Source organism: Lucilia cuprina, chromosome 6 (genome assembly GCF_022045245.1).
Source record: "Lucilia cuprina isolate Lc7/37 chromosome 6, ASM2204524v1, whole genome shotgun sequence".
Taxonomy (NCBI): domain Eukaryota; kingdom Metazoa; phylum Arthropoda; class Insecta; order Diptera; family Calliphoridae; genus Lucilia; species Lucilia cuprina.
This window is the reverse complement of record NC_060954.1, coordinates 58,784,920-58,793,152: the sequence shown is the minus strand read 5'-3', so window position 1 is coordinate 58,793,152 and position 8,233 is coordinate 58,784,920.

The following is an 8,233-nucleotide window of genomic DNA, read 5'->3' as shown; positions in this document are numbered from 1 at the left end:
AGTTCAGTTCTAGTTCAGTTCTAGTTCAGTTCTAGTTCAGTTCTAGTTCAGTTCTAGTTCAGTTCTAGTTCAGTTCTAGTTCAGTTCTAGTTCAGTTCTAGTTCAGTTCTAGTTCAGTTCTAGTTCAGTTCTAGTCGGATTCCTTATACTGGTATAATGAAAATCGTTTATCTTAGTCTATTACCTAGACTGTTGATTAGTTTTTGAATCAGCACCCATAGTGCTTGGGTTTTTTATTCAAAATGAAAATGATAGTTGTTATACGTTTAGTACTGGTTCTCTATCCATCTTTCATGGCCAGAAGATACAAAATATTAAAAAATATGTATATAAAACTTGATTTTTGTGTCAATCCCTTTTAATTCATTTTTAATAAAATAATTTTTAAAATGTTAACATGACGAACTGGAAAACTATTGGATGTCAATGCAAAATCATGATCAATTTATATGTAAGTTCTTTTTTAATTTTATTTATTATAGAGTTTTTTAAATTGTTTGGCTTTTCTATTTTTTCTATTATTATTACTCTTTTGATATTCCAATATACATATAATCAAATCTGGATAAAATTTATTAAATTCAATATTTATTTCGATATAAAATATGAGTACTTGATTTGACTGGTCTATGTTTCATAAATGTATATATTAAAATGTCACTTAGCAAAAATCCTCAAAAACACTGCAATGTTTCTCTTTGTGAAAATTTACGTTTTTATTCTGTATAATATTTGCATTTTTGTTTTTAGTGTTAAATAAAATTATTTTAATGATTGACACGACCCGTATTCAGGCCACTACCAGTCAATATAATAATTGTCGAATGTGACAGACTTAACACTTTTCCATCATGCACAGTCACACTACAATAAAATATGTAGACAAAAGAGTATTTTCTTATTTTTGGTTAAAAGTAAATAAATAATGTGTTACTTATAAAAAATATGTTTTATTAAATAAATATTAAAATTTTATTGATGATTTTTAATGGGAAAAAATAATTTAAATAAGAGTTAAGGGTTTATTATATTAAAATTTGTCATTTGCATACACAACTTTTCACAAAAGTACAATATTTTAACAGCTCTTATCTCGAGTATACATCTACTACTAGCAACTCTAGTCTTATTAGGAGTGTAAACTAGAGAACCAAATCTTCTGTAGATAGATAGATAGATAGATAAATAGATAGATAGATAGATAGATAGATAGATAGATAGATAGATAGATAGATAGATAGATAGATAGATAGATAGATAGATAGATAGATAGATAGATAGATAGATAGATAGATAGATAGATAGATAGATAGATTGCAAATTTTTAGTTCTTTGGATTGTGATTTGCCAATAATTGGAATTATCTGGCAATACTTTTAAACATTAGTAGTAGCAATGCAGGTTACAGCGGTTGTAGTAGTGGCAATAGCTGCAAGTCAAGTTTCTGCTTAAAGTTTGTATGTTTTTTTGTTGTTATTTTGCTGTGGCAAAAGAATGAAGTAAAAAACAACACAAAACATCTGAAATTCAAATAAGCTTAAACAAAAACATATGTGTATAAGTATGTTTTCATATGTATGTATGTGTGTATAAATACAAATAAATTTGACTGTGTGTTAATGTATTTTTTGCATTACTTATGCAAGTATTCGTCTTGTGTTTTCCAGCTGTTTTTCGGGGAGACAATGTATACCAGTTGTACACAATTTACGTTACGTAATTTGTAGATTTGATTCAAAAACAGCGCACATAAGGTCTAGATTTATTTCTTCAGATCCGCTATATAAATGCTAAAAAATTCACTTAGCTAAAATTAGAGATTGTTGCCCCGAACCGCGTGATTCTTGAATATTTTTGTTTATACATGCAAAAGTACTTTTATTTATACACACAATCCACACACGCACACATATGTAAACAAGCGTATGTGTGTGTTTGCATTTGTGGTAGAATAACTGTACAATGTGAACTCTTTGAACAATTTGACGTTTGAAAAGTCATTCATTTAGCGAGTGATGGTTTTACGCAAAAATACCATTTCTAAAACTATAAGATGAGGTTTTCTCTTCACGAGGATGATACTGATGATGATGTTGTTTATGATAATGATGATGGTCTTGGTATATACCACACTCTACTAAACCAGCATCAGCTTCAAGCAACAACTCTTGATGGTTACAAGATGCAGAAATGGGGGGCAAACAAAAAATAAAAATAAGGCAGCAACTGGAAAACTAATGTATCTCAGTCAACAGAGCGCAACAGTGCATGAAAATATGTTAATGAGTTTTTGCATTAAAATACTGAAACAAAAAGACAAAACTTACAAATACGAATAACGCAACATAAATGCCAAAAAGGAGGAGATAAAATGAAAACTTTAAAAAATCGTTTTACAACTCACTTACACATTTTTTTGGTGGGAACACTCACGCAAGTTTCAACCGGCAGTTTTGAGTGATTCTTCTAAATTAATTTTGTAGAGCAATTTTGAATATTCGTAATATGTAATTACAAGGCAGCTAACTAAATATTGTAAAGAAAGCCCCCCCCCGGGGGCATGTTACCTTGGCGAAGACCTCCGCCTTGGTGTTATTGCAATCCCGGGGTATAAAGAGGGCCCAATACCTCCAATCTGACCGGGATTGAAAAATAGATAGATAGATAGATAGATAGATAGATAGATAGATAGATAGATAGATAGATAGATAGATAGATAGATAGATAGATAGATAGATAGATAGATAGATAGATAGATAGATAGATAGATAGATAGATAGATAGATAGATAGATAGATAGATAGATAGATAGATAGATAGATAGATAGATAGATAGATAGATAGATAGATAGATAGATAGATAGATAGATAGATAGATAGATAGATAGATAGATAGATAGATAGATAGATAGATAGATAGATAGATAGATAGATAGATAGATAGATAGATAGATAGATAGAGATAGATAGATAGATAGATAGATAGATAGATAGATAGATAGATAGATAGATAGATAGATAGATAGATAGATAGATAGATAGATAGATAGATAGATAGATAGATAGATAGATAGATAGATAGATAGATAGATAGATAGATAGATAGATAGATAGATAGATAGATAGATAGATAGATAGATAGATAGATAGATAGATAGATAGATAGATAGATAGATAGATAGATAGATAGATAGATAGATAGATAGATAGATAGATAGAGATAGATAGATAGATAGATAGATAGATAGATAGATAGATAGATAGATAGATAGATAGATAGATAGATAGATAGATAGATAGATAGATAGTAGATAGATAGATAGATAGATAGATAGATAGATAGATAGATAGATAGATAGATAGATAGATAGATAGATAGATAGATAGATAGATAGATAGATAGATAGATAGATAGATAGATAGATAGATAGATAGATAGATAGATAGATAGATAGATAGATAGATAGATAGATAGATAGATAGATAGATAGATAGATAGATAGATAGATAGATAGATAGATAGATAGATAGATAGATAGATAGATAGATAGATAGATAGATAGATAGATAGATAGATAGATAGATAGATAGATAGATAGATAGATAGATAGATAGATAGATAGATAGATAGATAGATAGATAGATAGATAGATAGATAGATAGATAGATAGATAGATAGATAGATAGATAGATAGATAGATAGATAGATAGATAGATAGATAGATAGATAGATAGATAGATAGATAGATAGATAGATAGATAGATAGATAGATAGATAGATAGATAGATAGATAGATAGATAGATAGATAGATAGATAGATAGATAGATAGATAGATAGATAGATAGATAGATAGATAGATAGATAGATAGATAGATAGATAGATAGATAGATAGATAGATAGATAGATAGATAGATAGATAGATAGATAGATAGATAGATAGATAGATAGATAGATAGATAGATAGATAGATAGATAGATAGATAGATAGATAGATAGATAGATAGATAGATAGATAGATAGATAGATAGATAGATAGATAGATAGATAGATAGATAGATAGATAGATAGATAGATAGATAGATAGATAGATAGATAGATAGATAGATAGATAGATAGATAGATAGATAGATAGATAGATAGATAGATAGATAGATAGATAGATAGATAGATAGATAGATAGATAGATAGATAGATAGATAGATAGATAGATAGATAGATAGATAGATAGATAGATAGATAGATAGATAGATAGATAGATAGATAGATAGATAGATAGATAGATAGATAGATAGATAGATAGATAGATAGATAGATAGATAGATAGATAGATAGATAGATAGATAGATAGATAGATAGATAGATAGATAGATAGATAGATAGATAGATAGATAGATAGATAGATAGATAGATAGATAGATAGATAGATAGATAGATAGATAGATAGATAGATAGATAGATAGATAGATAGATAGATAGATAGATAGATAGATAGATAGATAGATAGATAGATAGATAGATAGATAGATAGATAGATAGATAGATAGATAGATAGATAGATAGATAGATAGATAGATAGATAGATAGATAGATAGATAGATAGATAGATAGATAGATAGATAGATAGATAGATAGATAGATAGATAGATAGATAGATAGATAGATAGATAGATAGATAGATAGATAGATAGATAGATAGATAGATAGATAGATAGATAGATAGATAGATAGATAGATAGATAGATAGATAGATAGATAGATAGATAGATAGATAGATAGATAGATAGATAGATAGATAGATAGATAGATAGATAGATAGATAGATAGATAGATAGATAGATAGATAGATAGATAGATAGATAGATAGATAGATAGATAGATAGATAGATAGATAGATAGATAGATAGATAGATAGATAGATAGATAGATAGATAGATAGATAGATAGATAGATAGATAGATAGATAGATAGATAGATAGATAGATAGATAGATAGATAGATAGATAGATAGATAGATAGATAGATAGATAGATAGATAGATAGATAGATAGATAGATAGATAGATAGATAGATAGATAGATAGATAGATAGATAGATAGATAGATAGATAGATAGATAGATAGATAGATAGATAGATAGATAGATAGATAGATAGATAGATAGATAGATAGATAGATAGATAGATAGATAGATAGATAGATAGATAGATAGATAGATAGATAGATAGATAGATAGATAGATAGATAGATAGATAGATAGATAGATAGATAGATAGATAGATAGATAGATAGATAGATAGATAGATAGATAGATAGATAGATAGATAGATAGATAGATAGATAGATAGATAGATAGATAGATAGATAGATAGATAGATAGATAGATAGATAGATAGATAGATAGATAGATAGATAGATAGATAGATAGATAGATAGATAGATAGATAGATAGATAGATAGATAGATAGATAGATAGATAGATAGATAGATAGATAGATAGATAGATAGATAGATAGATAGATAGATAGATAGATAGATAGATAGATAGATAGATAGATAGATAGATAGATAGATAGATAGATAGATAGATAGATAGATAGATAGATAGATAGATAGATAGATAGATAGATAGATAGATAGATAGATAGATAGATAGATAGATAGATAGATAGATAGATAGATAGATAGATAGATAGATAGATAGATAGATAGATAGATAGATAGATAGATAGATAGATAGATAGATAGATAGATAGATAGATAGATAGATAGATAGATAGATAGATAGATAGATAGATAGATAGATAGATAGATAGATAGATAGATAGATAGATAGATAGATAGTAGATAGATAGATAGATAGATAGATAGATAGATAGATAGATAGATAGATAGATAGATAGATAGATAGATAGATAGATAGATAGATAGATAGATAGATAGATAGATAGATAGATAGATAGATAGATAGATAGATAGATAGATAGATAGATAGATAGATAGATAGATAGATAGATAGATAGATAGATAGATAGATAGATAGATAGATAGATAGATAGATAGATAGATAGATAGATAGATAGATAGATAGATAGATAGATAGATAGATAGATAGATAGATAGATAGATAGATAGATAGATAGATAGATAGATAGATAGATAGATAGATAGATAGATAGATAGATAGATAGATAGATAGATAGATAGATAGATAGATAGATAGATAGATAGATAGATAGATAGATAGATAGATAGATAGATAGATAGTTAGTTAGTTAGTTAGTTAGTTAGTTAGTTAGTTAGTTAGTTAGTTAGTTAGTTAGTTAGTTAGTTAGTTAGTTAGTTAGTTAGTTAGTTAGTTAGTTAGTTAGTTAGTTAGTTAGTTAGTTAGTTAGTTAGTTAGTTAGTTAGTTAGTTAGTTAGTTAGTTAGTTAGTTAGTTAGTTAGTTAGTTAGTTAGTTAGTTAGTTAGTTAGTTAGTTAGTTAGTTAGTTAGTTAGTTAGTTAGTTAGTTAGTTAGTTAGTTAGTTAGTTAGTTAGTTAGTTAGTTAGTTAGTTAGTTAGTTAGTTTTTTAGTTAGTTAGTTAGTTAGTTAGTTAGTTAGTTAGTTAGTTAGTTAGTTAGTTAGTTAGTTAGTTAGTTAGTTAGTTAGTTAGTTAGTTAGTTAGTTAGTTAGTTAGTTAGTTAGTTAGTTAGTTAGTTAGTTAGTTAGTTAGTTAGTTAGTTAGTTAGTTAGTTAGTTTAGTTAGTTAGTTAGTTAGTTAGTTAGTTAGTAGTTAGTTAGTTAGTTAGTTAGTTAGTTAGTTAGTTAGTTAGTTAGTTAGTTAGTTAGTTAGTTAGTTAGTTAGTTAGTTAGTTAGTTAGTTAGTTAGTTAGTTAGTTAGTTAGTTAGTTAGTTAGTTAGTTAGTTAGTTAGTTAGTTAGTTAGTTAGTTAGTTAGTTAGTTAGTTAGTTAGTTAGTTAGTTAGTTAGTTAGTTAGTTAGTTAGTTAGTTAGTTAGTTAGTTAGTTAGTTAGTTAGTTAGTTAGTTAGTTAGTTAGTTAGTTAGTTAGTTAGTTAGTTAGTTAGTTAGTTAGTTAGTTAGTTAGTTAGTTAGTTAGTTAGTTAGTTAGTTAGTTAGTTAGTTAGTTAGTTAGTTAGTTAGTTAGTTAGTTAGTTAGTTATAGTTAGTTAGTTAGTTAGTTAGTTAGTTAGTTAGTTAGTTAGTTAGTTAGTTAGTTAGTTAGTTAGTTAGTTAGTTTAGTTAGTTAGTTAGTTAGTTAGTTAGTTAGTTAGTTAGTTAGTTAGTTAGTTAGTTAGTTAGTTAGTTAGTTAGTTAGTTAGTTAGTTAGTTAGTTAGTTAGTTAGTTAGTTAGTTAGTTAGTTAGTTAGTTAGTTAGTTAGTTAGTTAGTTAGTTAGTTAGTTAGTTAGTTAGTTAGTTAGTTAGTTAGTTAGTTAGTTTAGTTAGTTAGTTAGTTAGTTAGTTAGTTAGTTAGTTAGTTAGTTAGTTAGTTAGTTAGTTAGTTAGTTAGTTAGTTAGTTAGTTAGTTAGTTAGTTAGTTAGTTAGTTAGTTAGTTAGTTAGTTAGTTAGTTAGTTAGTTAGTTAGTTAGTTAGTTAGTTAGTTAGTTAGTTAGTTAGTTAGTTAGTTAGTTAGTTAGTTAGTTAGTTAGTTAGTTAGTTAGTTAGTTAGTTAGTTAGTTAGTTAGTTAGTTAGTTAGTTAGTTAGTTAGTTAGTTAGTTAGTTAGTTAGTTAGTTAGTTAGTTAGTTAGTTAGTTAGTTAGTTAGTTAGTTAGTTAGTTAGTTAGTTAGTTAGTTAGTTAGTTAGTTAGTTAGTTAGTTAGTTAGTTAGTTAGTTAGTTAGTTAGTTAGTTAGTTAGTTAGTTAGTTAGTTAGTTAGTTAGTTAGTTAGTTAGTTAGTTAGTTAGTTAGTTAGTTAGTTAGTTAGTTAGTTAGTTAGTTAGTTAGTTAGTTAGTTAGTTAGTTAGTTAGTAGTTAGTTAGTTAGTTAGTTAGTTAGTTTAGTTAGTTAATTAGTTAGTTAGTTAGTTAGTTAGTTAGTTAGTTAGTTAGTTAGTTAGTTAGTTAGTTAGTTAGTTAGTTAGTTAGTTAGTTAGTTAATTAGTTAGTTAGTTAGTTAGTTAGTTAGTTAGTTAGTTAGTTAGTTAGTTAGTTAGTTAGTTAGTTAGTTAATTAGTTAGTTAGTTAGTTAGTTAGTTAGTTAGTTAGTTAGTTAGTTAGTTAGTTAGTAAGTTA